Here is a 19349-nt window from a genome sequence, read left to right as displayed (position 1 = left end):
TTCCCCCCTCTGATTTTTTTGTTTTTGTACCTCGAACACCAGAGAGCACTGAGTGAGGAACCCTTTACATCCTCCCGGGTGGCCGTCATAATGCTCAGGGGCTGGGATCTTGGGTTCCCGGTGCAGGTTCCGTGTCGTCTGTATGAGATTTGGACATGGGCTCCTCCTGGGTTGAGGTTGGACTGTGGTTGGAGGGAGTCGGTAAGTGCCCGAAGGGTCTCTAATATTTGGGAGAGTTGTTCTTGCTGCCATCGCAGCAGTGCTCCTTGGTGGGTTACAACGTTCTTGATCTGGGTGATCTCTGTTGGGTTCATGTTTAGGCAGAAGCTTGCTGGGACGTGGTGAGGTTGGACCCAGGTGCAGAGACGAGACCAGACAATGAATCAGCGGTTAAGGATAAACATAAATACTTTACTGAGAAACGGTAGCCAAAGGATCACAGTACACTCGAAAAACAACAAACATTAAGTCTGGAAAACTCACTCAGGAAACAAACGCACACGGTAAACAATTCAAGCTTCTGCAAAGGAAACCAGAAAATGCACCTCTTAACAGGGAAATCATAATGAGTAATAGGACACACCTGAGTGTCATTAATGTCTCTAGGGCGGTCTCTGCCACCCTCTAGTGACAGGTGGAACCTGGAATATAGATAAACTCTCTTGGTAAATAGTGTGGTCTACAGTTTATCATGAGATACTCTACCTCAGGCGAGCAAAACCTCAAGACTTCCTTAATATTAGATTTCGTGAGCCAGCAGCTGTTATTTACAAATAGACACAGACCACTACCCCTTGTCTTACCGGAGGCAGCTGTTCTATCTTGCCGATGGACCGAAAACCCAGCCAGATGTATGTTATCCATGTCGTCGTTCAGCCACGACTCGGTGAAACATAAGATATTACAGTTTTTAATGTCCGGTTGGTAGGATAGTCTTGATCAGAGCTCATCCATTTTGTTATCCAATGATTGCACGTTGGCTAATAGGACTGATGGTAGAGGGGGATTACTCATTTGCCGTCGGATCCTTACAAGGCACCCCGACCTACGTCCCCAATGTCTCTGTCTCTTCTTCATGCGAATGACAGGGATTTGGGTCTTGTCGGGTGTCTGAAGTAAATCCTTCGCGTCCGACTCGTTAAAGAGAAAATCTTCGTCCCGTTCGAGATGAGTAGTTGCTGTCCTGATATCCAGAGGCTGTTTTCGGTCATAAGAGACTGTGATTTTTACATTTTTACCTGATTTATTTGATATTAATGGTTAACAATTAATATTTAACTATAAGTAAGACATTTCTGTCCTACTAATGCTGTGTTTTTATGGTCTCCACTCTAGTTCCCTGCAGCTAATCTGGGTGTATGGTCACTAGAGATGGCTTGAGCTGACAAATTAGTCAAAGACTACATTACATAGACAAGATGTGGTGGGTGTAACCGGGATAGAGATAGCCTGGATGAGTTTAGAACAATCCCTCATTGTCTCAAAATTATCCTTGCATCTGGGAGACTAAGCCAGGGTGGTGTTAAGACAACACCCCCCCTCCCCCGTGCAGATGACCACAGGATAAACCCAAAGTGGCATATGGTGCCCCCCATCTGCCATGGGAGGGGTGGAACCAGCCATGACTAAGCATTCTTTGTGTCAGCTCTATAAGAAACCGCATTGTCTGTGAAGGTTAGGTTACTCGGCCCAACAGTCAAGAGTGTTGGGTTGACTAGTCTCATTATTGCAATAATTAATCGATATTGAATAAAGATGATTGTTTGAAGAAATGACAAAGTCTCTCACACTTGAATAGAATATTCCACCACAAGACGGTGGCAGAAACATTATGTACAAACTAAGTTACAAATAACGCGAAAAACACACACAACAGCACAATTGGTTAGGAGTCCGTAAAAAGGCAGCCATCTCTTTATCTTAATATGGCAGAAGCAATCGGGCCTGGGAAGAGTAGGGCTTAAAATCATTTTTGTGGCCCCCACCCCTCAAAGATGCCCATCCCTGTGTTATGTAGTGCACTATATAGGGAATAGGGTGTCATTTGGGACACATATTACGAATAGCTCCTATGGTGCTGCCTTTCAACCTTTACTTGCTAAGCTGATGCTTAAGTGTAATAACAGTTCCTGAGTAACCCAGTGAGTCATCTCTAACTCTGTTGGTGCAAGGGCAAGAAGTATTAAAGGGACAGACTATAGCATAGTTAGAGTATTATAAGGACAAACTGTAGTATTATAGAGGAAGAAGAATACTTTGTTCGTTTTCATTCAGAGAATGTATTTCTTCTCTTCCATTCTAACTCAATCTGGCATTGAACTCCACGTTTGTTTACAAGACTGGATGACAATAATTATTCCTGCCACTTAATTACTATGTGTCAAGATGGCTTCCACAAAACAATGGTTTCCAAAAGTGCTGGGCCATCAGCGCAGCTCTATTGGAAGCTCGATTAGCCCGGATTGTTATTGTTGTGTCTGCGGCAGGGGAAGCTGAATAGAGCAGGACAGTCTTTTGTCTGAGGCCCCTGTCACAGTCTCGACTACCATTATAATGTACTCAGCTTTTTCCCCCTTTTCTCTCACTCCCTGTCAACCCTCCCCCTCGCTGAACTTATATACCCCTGCCTGTCACTAGGATCACTAGGATCACTAGGATCACTATCATAAGAGGGGGAGCACCCCCTCCCCAATCTGCTCCCCCCTCCTGACACGCCTTTCTGGAGAGCAGTCTTCTATTTATACCTAGCAGGGGACTGACAGTTAACCTTTTGCACTGGGGACATTTCTGGGAGTGAGGCCAATTTTCAGGCCGGATTCAGCCCTCGTTCTGAGAGCGTTGCGTCTCTCCCGACAGGGCAGCGATCCAGCGCCACACGCCACGGCTACGTTTCCCCTCTTAATGTCTCCTCCTCCACTCAGTCAGAATAATTGGCGAGGCGTCAACCCTTTTCATTTCCACCCAGAGCTGACTGAAGGACTCCAATAGACAACCGCTCTCTGCCAACACAAATCTCTCTCTCTCTCTCCTCAGCCTCTCTCTTTCCTCTGCCTCTCTCTCTCCTCTGCCCCTGTCTCTCTTTCCTCTACCTCTCTCTCTCCTCTGCCCCTGTCTCTCTTTCCTCTGCCTCTCTCTCTCCTCTGCCTCTCTCTCCCCCCTCTGCATCACACCCTTCTCTCATACATTAGCAGTTAGAAAACAACACAGGTCCTGATACAGTGCCCTGAGGGCCAACTTAACCCAACACTTGACAGTTGGGCTGTACGTAGTATGGTACAATATTATTCTCCATCCACCTCAAGTGGAGTCAAAGCCAACCGCATGTTAACATGTCAGTGTGATCCAGAGCCTTACTGTGCTAGTTCTAATAATTGTGAGTGTGATATGATTTTGTACCTGTTTATGTACAGTACACAGGACATTTCACAGGACATTTCAGTTACATATAAGGAGAGAAAGATACGGATCTAGTAAAAAAAATGTTTAGGAACTCACTCGGGGTCTCGACTTACTGTTGAGAGTTACAATAGTAGAAAACACAAGTAGTGTCATTCCGAAAATGAGTCTATCTAAACTTGTAGCAATCATGACCAAATTATCGACCGGGCACGCAGGGCACATGCCCAGGGGCACTGACCTCCAGGGAGCCCCCTTTGAATTTCTTATTCACTCTCACTGAGATATATTAACATGGCATAAATCATGGAGAAAAAATTCTGGAATTACAGGAAATTTGTTTTCAAATGAATTAATAATTTATTATTAAACGTTTATAGCACTTTTCATGGCATACAGAATCTCAAAGCACATGCTAAGCAAAATAAACAACAAGAAGTCATGAAATATAGGCTACAGCAGTAGCTCGATCATCTAGATCAAGTCTGTTTGAGTGCTTCTAGAAGCCTCCATCATGAGAGGATCTGGAAGCTCATAACTAGATGGTCAGCGGAGGTGTTGGTCAGGTCAGCATGTCCAAGAGCAGGTAGGCAGGCAGCCTGATGTCATCTGGTCGTCTCCGACCGTCTGCAGATTCTCTGTATTGGGACTCTGATGAAGTTTTAGCTCACCACATACTACAGCTCACTCCGTACTTCAGAAGATGCATAGCCTCCTCTTGGGTCACCGTTGGTGAGAAAAAAAATAAAAGTCAGTAGGTGTAATTCAAATGAAAACATACACCTTCTAGCTAGCATTAGCTAGCTTGTTGACGACACTGATTTTCATCAATTTACAGGCAGGAATCCAATTCCTGATATCAAGACTTGATCTGCACTCATTTAGCTATTGAAAAATAAACCATTTATCAAACTATTTATATAAAAACTATTAAATATGATTAAATATGTACAGAATTGACTCTCTGCCTAGGCTGCCACTAGGCGCCATGGCAATTTCTCCCTACCCCATGGCAAAATGTGTCGAATGGCAAGAAAATTGCTGTCAAACTGCGACAACAAAAATTCTGTAAAGCAAATTTTTTGGTTACCTTTTGTTAATAAAATACTTTTTCTGCTAACAGATCCCTCTGTAAGTATTAAATTATAGTTTTTAATCCCAGTGCTGCGTTGATGTGAACGAATGTATAGCTGTTAATTGTATAGCTTATTGGCTATGTGTTTGTAGATTGACTGTGTTGAATCAAGCTTACAGCTTCTCCAAATAGCATTTTGGAGTTTTTAAATTGTATAGAAATGCAGTAAAGGATCTTTAACTTTATAGAAATTTCTCAGAACTCACTAAAACTCAAAAGTAGTGCTCTATGTAGGGAACAGGGTGCCATTTGGGATGCAAGGCCAGTTTTCTCTACAGGACAGATTCTCCACAGGGGTAGGTAGTCATCTGCTGAGAGATTTGGCGAATAGTGCCTATTTGATCTGAAACCCAGACAGGATCCCTAGACAGTCCAGGAGGGGTTAGTGAATTCATTCGATGTATCAACCTGAAACTGGGACGTACCCACCCCACAGCCATATCTAATTCAACTGGGTTCCTGGATAGATCAACACACTTCCCCCCTGTAAAGGATATATTGTTTATGGTTGTTAGCAGGTCAAACTACCATGAAGACCTTTGAGATGTTATGTTGACATTGGACAAACACATTGGGTTACAACTTTCATGCCAGTAGATGTTATATACTATGCAAAGCAGAAAGATTTTATGATTTGAAGATGGTATAACAGCAAAGCAGAACAAAACATATAGGTTCTATTATGGATATTCTGATTCTGATTCTGAAAAGAAGCATTGCTTCATATTTAGGCTAAAGTATATTTGTGGTGCAGTGGGGAAGCTGGTGCTCTTTGAGTGTGTGTGTTTTTGTGTGTGTGTGTGTGTGTGTGTAAGCTTATGTGTGCGTGTGTTGCCCGTGGCACACTAGAGTGGCTGTGCCCCCTCACCTGGAGTTGGCTCAGCGGGTGTGGGGCCCGGCAGTAGGGCCTGTCCTGTCTCCCCCCTACCGTCTCTCTGCAGGGGCCTCTGTACAACAGAGCCTGGCCCGGGGACTGCTGTCAGCCCGCTCAGCTTGTGATACACATATAACTCTCCCAGGCCCTGTCATATACACTGACAGCCCTCTTTGATATGCTTCTCAGTGCTCCCTCTCTCTCTGTAAGCTGTAAGTGCTTCTAACTGACACTAGTCCCGCTAGATGGGAGTTTTTCTCCAAATAATTTTTTTTATGTTTTCAAATTAAAGGGATGTATTCGTGGCCTATATTTAAAAAATTGAGATGAAGACATTTCTCCCTCTGCTCTGGGAAAAGCAGACCATTAAAAGTGTGTAGAGAGTGCAGTGGCCTATGTTCCCTTAATTTGCAAAAGACAATAACAATTCAGTGGTGATTGCTTTGGTTACCACCAGATGACAGTATTTATCCTGTTTGCCTGGACATCATAGACTTGGCAGCTGTGGACATCCTAGTGGCAAGACTGATAATATCAACAAATGTCTTGGCTGGAGAAAGTACAAGGAGTGTTTCTCTATACTGACTCAACAAATAGTTGGTGGGGTTGATTACAACTTGGACAAGAAAGACTGAATTGTTTCTTTGTTTTGTGATAAAACAGACAGACGGGCGGACGGACGGACGGACGGACGGACAGACAGACAGACAGACAGACAGACAGACAGACAGACAGACAGACAGACAGACAGACAGACAGACAGACAGACAGACAGACAGACAGACAGACAGACAGACAGACAGACAGACAGACAGAGTTCACTATAAAATCCAACAAATCAAAGAAATTGGACAACTGTTCAAGAACATTTATATTGGACATGTTATTCTTTATCACATGCCAGTACAGTTTTTTTAATTCAATGCATTTAGCTTACATTAGGATGAAGGAGCCTAGGCCTTCTAATCTACATAGTTGGATTGCATCATATCACCTTTCAATATTATTTATCAGCAAATATAAAACCATGTTATCTTGAATATCAGTGTCATTTAGTAATATGCACAGGTGTGGTAGTTGTATGAATTATTCACAATGCAAGCCTACTCAGAAAAAAACATCAGCTTTAATGCAATATTAGCTTCACCGTGAAATACCACTATTTGTAAAATATAAATATCTTATTTAGCTATCTCAAAAAATAGTAGCCTGTCTGCATGCAAGCTTACCTGTCATGTCCACAATGATGGCGCTGCAGACCAAGCAATATACGAGAGGAAGACCCTATACCGTAGGATAATTATTCTGGTTCGGTGTCAACTTAATTCATTAACAGGTACTGAAGAGATCGATTCTGTTGCTTGTTGTCTTGTTATTTGTGTCAAGTATTTCCATTTTGGGATAGTTGTTCACTTAATTACTAGCACTAGTTGCTCACGCTGCAACAGTCAATAAATAGTGTGTTATTGTGACAACCAAACATGCACTGGGGGGGGGGGGGGGGGGATTAGGTAACTCTGGCCTATATGGCTTTGGTCAGACCACACACTAAGAAAAGAGGGTTCCTTAAGGGTCGATGGTTCTATGTGGAATCATAATGAACCCTTTGAGTCATTCAATGGTTGTTTGCAGTTAAAAAATGAGTTATTTCCTCTTTTGGTGATAATTGAAATGTAGGGGAGTCAGCTCATTCAAATATTTTGGGACATGGTTTGCTAACAGCTCTGTTTGTGCAACCTTAAGTGAGAATGTCATTCCAGTTTATCTAATCTGTTGAGTTATGCGATTAAATGTTAAATACGACTATGGCCAGTGACAATGTCTTGTGAAAGACACACGTAAGGCCTTTTGTCAATTGAGAGCTGTCGTCTAACTCAGTGGTTCTAAATTCTCTCCTCAGGGACCCCCAGCTGTTCCAGAGCTAGTACACCTAATTCAACTAGTCAATTAACATAATAACGCCTAAGGAATTTTAACAATATAATATGGATAACCAGAACGATGTTCTTCAAAACATCTACAAGGAAGATTAAGGAAGGTTCTTAATAGAACCATTCTCCATAAAGGTTCTATGAAGAACCATAAAAAAAGTTTTATACTGTATATAGCCCCAAAAAGGGTTGTAACCATAGCAGAACCCTTTTTTTGGTGCTATGTAGAACCCTTTATTAGTGGATCTTTATATAATCTTAGGAAAGGTTTCTTTATAGCACCATACAGGTTCGATTTAGAACCTTATGAGCATGGTTCTTTATAGAACCTTAAAAAAAGGTTATAAACAGCACCAAAAAGGGATCCGCTATGGTTAGAGGCCAAATAACCCTTATTTGGCACTATATAGAACAATTATTTTTTTGTGAGCAGGTCTTGGTCAAAAATAGTGCACTATGTAGGGAATAGGGTGCTATTTGAGAGGCTACCAAGAGCAGAGTCACTCCTGTCCTGCCTCGCTCTCTCAGTCCCATCTCTCCTTACCTGTTTGGGTCAGCATGGAGTAATATACTACAGTGGATGCCACAAAGGAGCTGACTGAACTGGCTGCAAATGGACTCCATTTTAGGTCAAATTACCTCACAGATCCCATTCAAATGGTAGTCGTTAATGTTGTACCCTCTCCAATCTTCCACACATTCTTCTTCATGTGATACACACTTTGGGACAACTGCTGATGTAAAAAGGGCTTCAAAAAATAAGTGTGATTGATATCTGATCCACTCTGACAGTTTTCACTATTCCTTCATTTAGTTAGGTGACTGTAAACAGTGTTGTAGTTGACTTATGGTGGTCAACGCCCCCTAGAACTTGAATAGACCAGTGCGGAGGCCAATTCAGTATAATACTGCACCTACTGTATAAATGTCTGACTGCAATATCACAACAGCAGAGCTAATAGAACTAAAAATGTAAAACATCTGAAAATACACCATGGTATAAGCAGAAAATTAACATCTAAGCATTTAAAGTATGATGAATACACTGAGTGTCCAAAACATCAGGACCACATTCCTAATATTCCCTCAGAACAGCCACAATTCGTCAGGGCCTGGACTCTACGAGGTGTCGATGTGTTCCACAGGGATGCGGGCTGATGATGACACCAATGCTTCCCACAGTTGTGTCAAGTTGGCTGGATGTCCTTTGGGTGGTCGACCAGTCTTGATACACATGGGAAACTCTTGTGTGAAAAACCCAGCAGCGTTGAAGTTCTTGACACACTCAAACCGGTGCGCCTGGCACCTACTACCATACCCCGTTCAATGGCACTTAAATCGTTTGTCTTTCCCATTCACCCTCTGAATGGCACACATACACAATCCATGTCTCAATTGTGTCAAGGCTTAAAAATCCTTCTTTAACCTGTCTCCTCTCCTTCGGCTACACTGATTCAAGTGTATTGAATAGATTACATCAATAAGGGATCATAGCTTTCACCTGGATTCACCTGGTCAGTCTATGTCATGGAAAGAGCAAGTGTTCCTAATGTTTTGTACACTCAGTGCATATAACTACTTTATAATTAAGTGGAACCCTCAAGCAAGTGCTGTGAGCATACAAATATGTGAGAATATACCACAAGAATGGCAGTGATAGAAGTGAATAGAATAGAAATGTCAATATCTACCATGTATTTTAACTCAACATATCCCTTACAATTGGAATAGGAAAGAAAACATGCATAAATGGAGATGAGGGGCTTTCTTTGCCTGCTCTGCCGATTATCCTATATGCTGCATGCTGCTTCTGACGCTTTCTCTTCCCGCTACTGGACAATCACGCGTTGACATTATCAAACCTCAGGTGATGCCACATGATGCATCTCATCCAAACAAATCCTTTCGAGTGCAAATGAAACACAAAGCACACACACACATGTCATATTACAACACAAGCTCACATTCAATTTGTGCATATATGTCCAGTGTTGCATATTACTGTGCGGGATTAGCGGTAAACCGGCCCAGCAGATTACAGCCTAATGAAGTTGAAACGTGGCGCTGCATCGGTAAATAGAATTCATCAATGTGCGCCTTTTCGTTGCAGGGTTTTGAATAATCGATGCTCAGACAATGATATTCATATAAATATCATCCACAAAAAGCATGCAAATATCATTCACCCCCCACCCCCAAATTGTGCAAACACAATTATCATGTAATAGGGCTTCCACGCTCCAAACAAACAAGAAATGTAGAAAATACATTTACCACAACAAAAAAGGACAAGATAAACTGTCTGGATTCATAATTGAGTGATATTTTATTGGTCATTGATATAACGAACACACGCCCGGCAAGCATGCATCGGTGCAGAAAGTTAGTTAATACTTTATTGCCCATGTGTAATGGATTAGAAATCTCACTCGAGTTCTCAGCATAAAAACACCCCTAAAAAGTTTCTAAAAGTTTCAGAATTACTTCAGCGCCGATTGTGTTAGTAACAAAACCTTCACAATGGTTTATTTTTGGCAACTAACTTCCAATCCCATCTCTGCCTTTTCATGAATTTCTTAGAAACAATTTAGGTCAACGTGTATTATTTGTAAAACATTTAAATTGTGCTCTTAAGAAGTTACGCCCTGTAAAGCTTTTTGAGTTATAGTTCGTTTAAAGTGTGACATATGGTATTAACATATGCAACACATGTCAAATTCAAGAATAGTATATGCTACCCAGTTTATCACATGCAAAATCAGACGGATTAGGCATATATTATTATCACGAAAATCATCTTTAAAGTCACTCAAGAGTTATAAATAAGACAATAATAATAATCTCACTTCTGACACCAGTGTAATGAAACATCGTTGTGAAATGAGGTCATTTACGAATACCACCTGTCGATGTAAAAGTCACCGTCACCACATTTCACCGTTGGGGGTAAAAACAATTCCGGTGGAGAGAGGGGTGAAAGGTGCGTCATCGAGCAATGTGCTTTCATGAGATCCTGCAGCACTATTTCGGTCAGTTAAAACTGGGGACAGTGCAGGGGCATGATGCCACACAAGAAGAGGGTTCGAATAGCCTCTCATAACGATTGACCTCTTTCCTAAGTTCAAGTAAACTGGACTTAAAAGCATATCGCAACTGGCCACTCACATTTGTGACTGGATGAGACATTCGATGAGAGAGTGCTTGTCCAAAACAGACACGGACGCACTAATAAGGTTCGGATAAAATTGTCCCTTTATGCTATTTTCATTTTTTGATTCCACAGTGCTGTTACATTAACCTTTACGCATGCTTTAGGCCAATTAATTAATTTGAGTTTAGGCCTATATAAATGTATAAGGCTATACCTGAGCTTGAAGCTAAAATATATCTCTAGTGGAAATATAAAAAAAACATTCGTGTTTTATTGTTGATGTGTTGGAGTTACTATCGCAAACGTTTTAATACCTATAATGTCGAATGGCCAGGTCGGGTGCAAAACAGCTGAGTAAGCCTATAGCCGAACTCTCAGTGCACATACATATTCGATAGTTGCCAATAACTTTTACGCATAACCATTATCGATAAACTATGATAATGGTTTACGCAAATCCTTTATGCATACTGTAGGCCTAATTACTTTACAAAATGACAACTTTTTACACCATTTGACCAACTTTAAGCAGTTGCCGTTACCAATACATTGAGTTAATGGTCTTGTGGAAGTGGCTTTTGAGTAACAAGTGCTTCCCCAGCTGTCCACTTGTCGTGGTCCCTTGTAATCAATTGCAGACCCCCTTGGACAGGTGCACGAGGCATTTCGACCATCTAAAACGCGCGAGGCATCGGGATACTGCAGTATAACATTCAAGGGCCATATGCGTGGGCGGTAGCCCGCCATAGAAGTTATAGAAGTTGGAACAGGTAACCCAAAATACCTCTACTTTATTGATGTTGGACTTGTGTGCAGTCGATCTTTCATCATGTTTACATTACATGGGTATATTGTTCAGCTCGACGTGGTTTTATTAGTGAGCAAATATTCAGTGCCAATTGCCATTAATCAAGTTCATAAAGTGCCCCATCCCCTTGCATTTGTTCTATATGACATAGTCTAAAGCCATTAACCTCGTGGAAATAGCCACCACGTGGTGTTTATTCTTTACTGTCACAAGTAAGACGTCGTGACACGTGGAACGTCTGGCTGTCCGGCTGTATAAACGTAGATGTGTATAGGCGAGCTTTGGTGTTCATGTTATATATGCCTATATGTTACCATTGGAGAATACAAACGTCAACATGGCAAGGCTCCAAGAGTGGTGGTGAAATCGGCCTACAAGTCCAATAAATCTTTCATTAAAAAAAATATTGGAAAAATTATAGCAATTTAGTCAAATGTTACTAAAAGTAAACTACATGGCACTCAAGCTAATCCAAAACCTTTCCATTAGGCTACACTGTAGACTAGTAGGCTACTTTTTATCACCAAACATTTATGGCCCATACAAAGTTTCCTTATTAAAGGCTACGAGTGGAACTCAAACTATTAACTGATAAGTGTTATATATACTTGATTATCAAAATGCACTGCAACAAAAACAATATTCTGAATCAGGACGAAAAACACAATAGACTAAAGATGTAAAGTGTTACCTGCATTTGACCCTGACATTAAAACTGAAATTATTATATTATATTTGTGGTATGATATACCTCGATTGAATACAACACTGTTCATACTGAAATAAGCTCCATTTATTTTACAAATAATTATTATAAGTTCTTGGTTCAATTGTCATAAATAGAAACGCATATGACAATGACAGCTCAGCCTTCTGTATTCTTTTGGAACACATTTGTGATAATATATATTCACAACTTTAACAGGATTTCTGACCACATTAGAAGAATATCAAATTAGACCTGAAATCATAGCCTGATGCTTTTGCAAAAAATAAAATTACAAGCCTGTTGTCTTTGCGTTGAGTATTGATTGACAGCGAAAAACCGCCAATTAAAGAAAAATGCGTGTGATCTCAGGTTTAAATTCATCGTATAGGGGCATGTGTAACAGAGTTAAGAATGTACACTCCACAAATATTGCGGATGGAGCCGTCCAATTGGTACCTTTTGGGTGGCTCAACCCGTTGGAACGTTGTCAAGGCGATGCGAAGCAGAGGATCACTGGTTCGAAACCAGTATGTGGCAGTCGGACAGTGAAGGAAGCAAAGCTGTTAGCAGCATACTGTCCCCTTTAACATATAGGCCTAGCACAGCATTTCTTGTTTGGCATTGATTTTAGACCTACATCCATGGCAATTTTTAGCCTTGGCCTACTTCAGTTAAGGAAGGAACAAAAGTGTGTAAGTTTCAAATATGGGCCATATTACCACCATACTTATTGTGTTTCTTGTGGCTCTAAACTTTAAATAGAGGACACTGACTTTACCAAAGCTAGAAATTGTTTACCCCCAAAATTGTCTGCATCTTAATCTCAAAAAACATATTTAAAATATGTAAATAAGAATAAAAATTAAAATAAAACTTCGTTGGTCGCATCAGGTCAATATAGCATTGCGGTTTATAGTTTGATGTATAGGCTATACGCCATTATAACGCTTAATTACACATCATCTTCCCCAAAGAGATAAACGTCTAACGAATATACTGTTGAAAAAGTGCATTCTTTCTAGACGGGACTGGCGGTCAGTTAGCTTTATCTGAGCAAGACCTTAATTGTGTTCGGGGGATGCAGCAGTCAGGGATGCGGTAAACTCAATTAGGACCTCTATGCTGAAATCCGAACAGATTCCAGAACAATCCCAATTCAAAGGAGGCTTATCTACACCAGGGCGATCAGACGGATTAAGAGTTATTGAACCTATAAATGATCTCCATTCGGTTGGCACGACCCCGACGGTGACGCGGTCCGTGTGCTTGAGGAAACATTTATCCTAAAACAAAGGACGGGGACGGGACACCCTTCAACAATTTAGGCTACATATAGGGTAAAGAATCGAAGCTGGATTTTGGAGCTTCAATATATGCTATAACCTCTGGTCCCGTCACACAGGCTACACTCCACCTTTGATTAACTTTGAGTTAAAGTAAACTGTCCAATGAAAATATCACTTTTAAAAGTTAACATTTTGTGAACTCATACCCAAATAATGTTGTTGACTCGTCCTATACTAGTTTTTGTGACCAAAACATAAATTGAAGAAGAAAAAAAACACATTTAAAAAACCTCACCACAAATAAACATGTATCTCAAACGCAGGTTGACGTTTATTGGGATGAGTCTTGTCCTTGAGGCAGAACTGATCGATTCCCGCTAGATGGGCAAGCTGCAAAGTCAAAATTGGCAATATTGTAAAAATGCAAGAAACAGAATTAAGCTTTTTGGTCATCATTTCAGGTTATGGTTAGGCATTAGGGTTAGCAGTGTACTTTAGGTTTAAAATGTGATTTTATTACTTTGTGGTTGGGCCTACTAGTAACCACACTGCAGAGCTGCCTCCAGAACAAGACTCATGACGAAAAACGCTAACCTGCAAAATCTCAAACAGACGTTTAAAAAATGCTTCCTCATAGAACATGACGGCTCATGTTGCTCATTGGCTGAGCTGCTCAATCAGCGGTCTACTCGCATTAAATATTTTTCATGACAGGTAGCCTTATATGCCCAAATCATTCTGTTGTTGTGGTAGGGTATGCCCACACCATTCAAACACATTAAACCTGCGTTTTAACATACTTAATTTAAAAAAATTGGAAGGAAAACTATTTCACTCATGTTGTAATTAGTTATAGGTCATATTTCAGAGAAATCTGAAAACACTCAGTTAGGCTACTAAGAATAGGCAAAAACAAAGACGGGGATGTTTTAGGCCGGGATTGATGGCGTGTGGATTTGACTGTGATATTACTGTTCTGCTCTTGAGTGACCTAGGATGGAGAAAAAAACAGCTCTCACCGAGACAAACCACAGAAATTATACAGATTATTCAAATGGGAGAGACGTGCTTTCCGGTTTTAAAGGGCACAGGAAGCTGGCGGCTTTGGGCCGACCCCGGTGACAGAGCTGATATCTTAGCGACCCCATTCATAGGGAGGAACGGTGACCGGGGTGGGAGAGGGAGGGTGGCAGAGGGAGGGTGGCGAATAATGCACATCTGCAACGGTCTAGTGGTGGAAAATGTATTCAATTGTCATACTTCAGTAAAAGTAAAGATACCTTAATAGAAAATGACTCAAGTAAAAGTGAGTCACCCAGTAAAATCCCACTTGAGTAAAAGTCTAAAAGTATTTGGTTTTAAATATACTTAAGTATCAAAAGTAAAAGTATAAACCATTTTAAATTCCTTATATTAAGCAAACCAGACAGCACAGTTATTTTTTGGGGATGGATAGCCAGGGGCACACTCCAACACTCAGACACAATTTACAAATGGAGCATTTGTGTTTAGTAAGTCCGCCAGATAAGAGGCAGTAGGGATGACCAGGGATGTTCTCTTGATAAGTGTGTAAATTGGACAATTTTCCTGTCAAAATGTAACGAGTACTTTTGGGTGTTAGGGAAAATGTTTGGAATAAAAAGTACATTATTTTCTTTAGGAATGTAGTGAAGTAAAAGTAAAAGTTGGCAAAAATATAAATAGTAAAGTAGTACTTTAAGTAGTACTTTACTTTAAGTACTTTAAAGTAGTTTTACTTAAGTACTTTACACCACTGCAACGGTCTCACAGCACATGTGATCTATGATCTAGCATAGACCGTGAACAGCTTCCATTCACAAATCCTTCCCTGTGCATCGTCACCTTTTGTAGTTGAGGTTCTCAATCCATGGCAGTAACTTCTTGTGACGTCTCAGAAAATCCTAGCCAAAAGAAAAACAGGAAAAATAGGGTTAGGTACTCAGGACGGTTTGCAGTACATGCATACGCACACGTAGGCCAAACCTAACCAATGTACATTTAAAACGTATCTGAAAAACGCACGAATTTGTATACGCAGACACATTATGTATGCAGAATTGGTAGTTCATATGAAATGTATCAACACTCATTTTTTTTTTGTCACAGCATCTTCCAAAGTAGACAGTCTTGGACTGAATTCCGTGAATTGTTCATTCTCGGTTCATGTTGGCTATAGGCTAGTCTACAATAAACATTTGCATAACATTTTATTAGTCATTTAGCAGGCACACTGCAGCTCTGTAGAAAAGTGACAGGTTTGGGTTGTATGCATGCATGGCCTTGAGGGTTATCAATATTTCCACCTTCCCCGAAGGAGCACATGAATATTTAAATGCAAAACATCCATTTTACATAACCATAAATGAGTTATTAGCTAATATCATTTACATGAGCAACATTTCTTTCCGATTTTAACAAAATTGGTTAGGATACAGCTAAATTTTAATGTTCATAATAACCTGTTATTTTGTGTTATACAATAAACAGACTCGACTGATGTTATGAGTGACAAACTTTTAATTGGAAGTGTTTAACGAGGCTACACTTACAATAATAGGAAAAAGTGGCCTAGATTTATCAGGTTACGGAGCGCATGAAGGCATAAAGCCTACTATACCCATAAGAGGCATAATTGACATGCACTGGCTTTCGCTTTGCCGATTACCATCCTTCTTTTTTGCCAACTATTGCAGTAGGTGTTTTAAAGAATAAATCCCTTGGAATTCGTTGAAAATTGACTGCTTTGAGTAAATATCTGATTTCCTTCGTCGGGCCAGTGTCCATTCAAGGAAAGGTATAGGGTTGCTGTCAGGGCGCGATGTTTTGTCTGGGGGGATTAGACTAGTGCGGACGTGCGAATACCCAAGAAATCTTTAGTAAATCAAATACCGTTTGCAAACCAGGTGTGAGCTCTCGTGTTGCGGCATTGACCACCAGCAGACTAATACGCTATATGCAATGTGCACAACACAAACAACAACAAAACATGATAACCAGAATGATGTCACATTCAGGCATAATAAAAATGTCAATGTGGCATACCCCTTTACGAATCTCACTACTTTTTAAAGGGGGCGTTATTGCCAAACTGACACAATGCTAACCGATACAGCTCATGTATGTCTACCATAGGCTACGAGAGATGGGTTACGATCTCAATCGTAAAACGAAATGATATGCACAATGTGTAAATGCGTAAATGCATACGAGGGCATGCTGCAGAGATAGGTAAAGACTCTGCTAAGAAGGTTGTGGCCAAATGCACGTTTATTATCATGTTATAGGCCTATCGGGGCTCCCGAGTGGCGCAGCGGTCTAAGGCAATGCATCTCAGTGCTAGAGGCGTCACGACATACCCTGGTTCGATTCCAGGCTGTATCACAACCGGCCGTGATTGGGAGTCCCGTAGGGCGGCATGCAATTGGCCCAGCGTCGTCCGGGTTAGGGTTTGGCCGGGGTAGGCCGTCATTGTAAATAAGAATTTGTTCTTAACTGACTTGCCTAGTTAAATAAAGGTTAAATAAAAAAATATGAATGTATAATTCAGTCATGCATTTAATACAAAAGGTCTATAGGCTACACGCATCCCCGCATCCACACTGAATTAGTAACCATTCTTTACAATAAAAAACTATAGTCACGAAACGATGTTGGGAATTATAAAATAACAAGACATCAAATGTAGCCTAACATTTTTTGGGACTTCATTTCACCTAACTTTTAGGCAACATAACCCAAATAACGGAATATGTGCACCCGTATAACGTGCAAGGTAGAAAGGTAGAAAGAAAATGTGAGGTAACCTATGTCAACATTTTAAGAAAAGTCTGTTAACCGGGTGCAAGGGTGACACACCACAAACAGACGAAGTCTACCAATTAAGGGATATACGATGCCATACTGTCCAAAAGAATCAATCAAAAACAACCAATGTAGCCCTTCAATATTGACATGTATAGACCTATAGGACTCTGCGGTCTATAAGAGCCTGCAAAACAAAACGCATAAAACTACATTTATTCCATTTTTAATACCACCATATAGGCCTATTGAAGCACCCTATTTATAATTGGCTGTGGTCTGGTCTGTATGACTCTTGACTTGAAATCGTGAGGTTTCCTCCACGCCAGTCCTGTTTTGCTGTGGCTGACAGCGAGAGCAGCGAGAGGCGGAGGGGGTAGCGGGCCTGTCTGGCCGCCATTGTCTCCTGTTCATTTATTAGTGCTCGGGATAATCTGGGTATCCCTCACAAGTGAGAAACAATCCCAGCATGAGAGTGGCCTATCTAATTACAACCTTTACTCAGAACTTTTACGCCATCAACTGGAGAGATAAGATGGACACTGCATGGTGGTTGTGCATGGTTCATGGACCGACGCCGCTCCCAACCATACAGGCTATTGTCAGACAGGCACTGCTATAAAATGGATGACGTATGGAGATCGCTCTATGGTGGAAATGTGGGAATTTATTAACAAAAAAACACCAGGCTATTGGTCAAAATGACTATCGTTCAAGTAGGTCTATGCGAGGCTCACATGATTTGGCCATTTTGCATGAGCCAATAGGACTACACAATGTAGAAGAAAACGTGTTGGCCTATTCGAGATGCATTCTCTGTAAAGCTGGCACGCTTTCATTTTAAACGTGTACATAAAGTGCAAACAATAGAAATACAATAGTTCGCACACAAAATAGGGCACAGTCAGCCAACTGTTTTTTGAAACAGTGAAAGGCTAGGCCATTTACCGCAGGACAATGCCTAAAAAGTTGTGGCCTAATTATAGGGTCTTAGTACACTAAAGAGGTACTGTCATTCTAAAACGCCCTCTTGGAGAATATTCCACCGTCCTCTAAAAACTCTTCGTTTTTCCACCGTCCATGAACGTTCGACGCACGAGTTGACCAATAATAATGACCTTTCGTTTTGTGGAGACTGAGTTAAAATTATAGACCTTTTTCCGCTTAATTGTGAAATGCCACAAGTTTAATATGTATATGCTACCTAGTTACAAATAATTAGAAATTAGACACGTTACCATTACTGTGACAATAATTTACATCAGATAGGCCCCACTGGCCAGAAGAGGTTGAAAAAACAGTTCCACAATTCAGTTATTTTTTACCTAAATTTTGACAAAAGCTAAATACAATAATTAATAATTAATTTTGACAATGCTAAATACAATAATTAATCATCCAAGGGTCATCATTTACTCATGCACCGTTTTACCCAACATGACGTTTCAGATCAAATAGGAACTTATCTCTGGCGACTACGGCAAGGCACGCTCTGAATCCTGATTTGAGCGAAAACAGCCAAGGAGTTGGTCAGTAAAGTTTCCCCCAAGTTTTGTCTTTGGCGCGACTCTATATCATGTGCACCGTGAACACAACAGTTTGTTTGCATAACATATTTTTTTAAAGGGCTAGCGACCCATTTTTGCATTGAACCTTTATATAATCATGAAAGAGCATATGAAGAGATGAAAAGGATTTCGAGATTGCATGAATTGGCCATTAATGATGGGGCTTTAGAAACTCGGGATGGTCAATGCCCTGTCAATGTCATGATTCATGCGACACAAATCCGCAATATTACATATCATAAATAACTCCTCGGAATGAAAAGCTCCATAAAGTAAAAGAGGTACACAATGTCCCAAATAAAAAACGCACCGAGTTAAAAACCCTAAATGTAAAACCCCCAAACACAGTGTACTGCAGTCTGCTTCAATGCGAGTCATACAGACTCCGGTATCCCCCACCCAATTTTGGTTGCAGAGGCTATCCCTAATGTACCATAGTAGTTGGTTACCGCTTCGATACTTGGCTACTAGTTACATGCCCGAAACAAAATAGTATAACATGCGAACGTCACACAGCAGGCTATTAACCGACTCTCCATATTTTGCCATACAATTACATGTTTACTCTATATCAATGTAATTATTTTTATGGAAAGGCGTTTGACCATTTCCAGATTAAGCATGCATTACGCATGAATGGAAAACACTAACCTCCAACTACAACAAAAA

The 19349-nt window shown here is 40.7% G+C and overlaps 1 long non-coding RNA gene across 2 annotated transcripts in view; it reads right to left on the bottom strand.

Moving 5' to 3' along the window:
- Positions 1-3604: 3604 nt before the first annotated feature.
- The window catches only part of LOC139583537 (uncharacterized), a 45434-nt gene continuing 29689 nt past the window's right edge, over positions 3605-19349 (bottom strand). The window contains exons 5-6 of one of the 2 annotated variants that reach the window (XR_011676569.1): positions 15154-15212; positions 3605-4113 (exon numbers count right to left, since the gene is read on the bottom strand). This is a non-coding gene — a long non-coding RNA (uncharacterized lncRNA). Of the gene's footprint in view, positions 4114-9639; positions 15213-19349 lie in introns of those variants that run through there. The other variant, XR_011676568.1, reaches the window with a different exon arrangement.

Source organism: Salvelinus alpinus, chromosome 8, assembly GCF_045679555.1.
Source record: "Salvelinus alpinus chromosome 8, SLU_Salpinus.1, whole genome shotgun sequence".
NCBI classification, from domain to species: Eukaryota; Metazoa; Chordata; class Actinopteri; order Salmoniformes; family Salmonidae; genus Salvelinus; species Salvelinus alpinus.
Note: the sequence above shows the minus strand (reverse complement) of the source record. Positions and strands in the feature narration are given on the sequence as shown.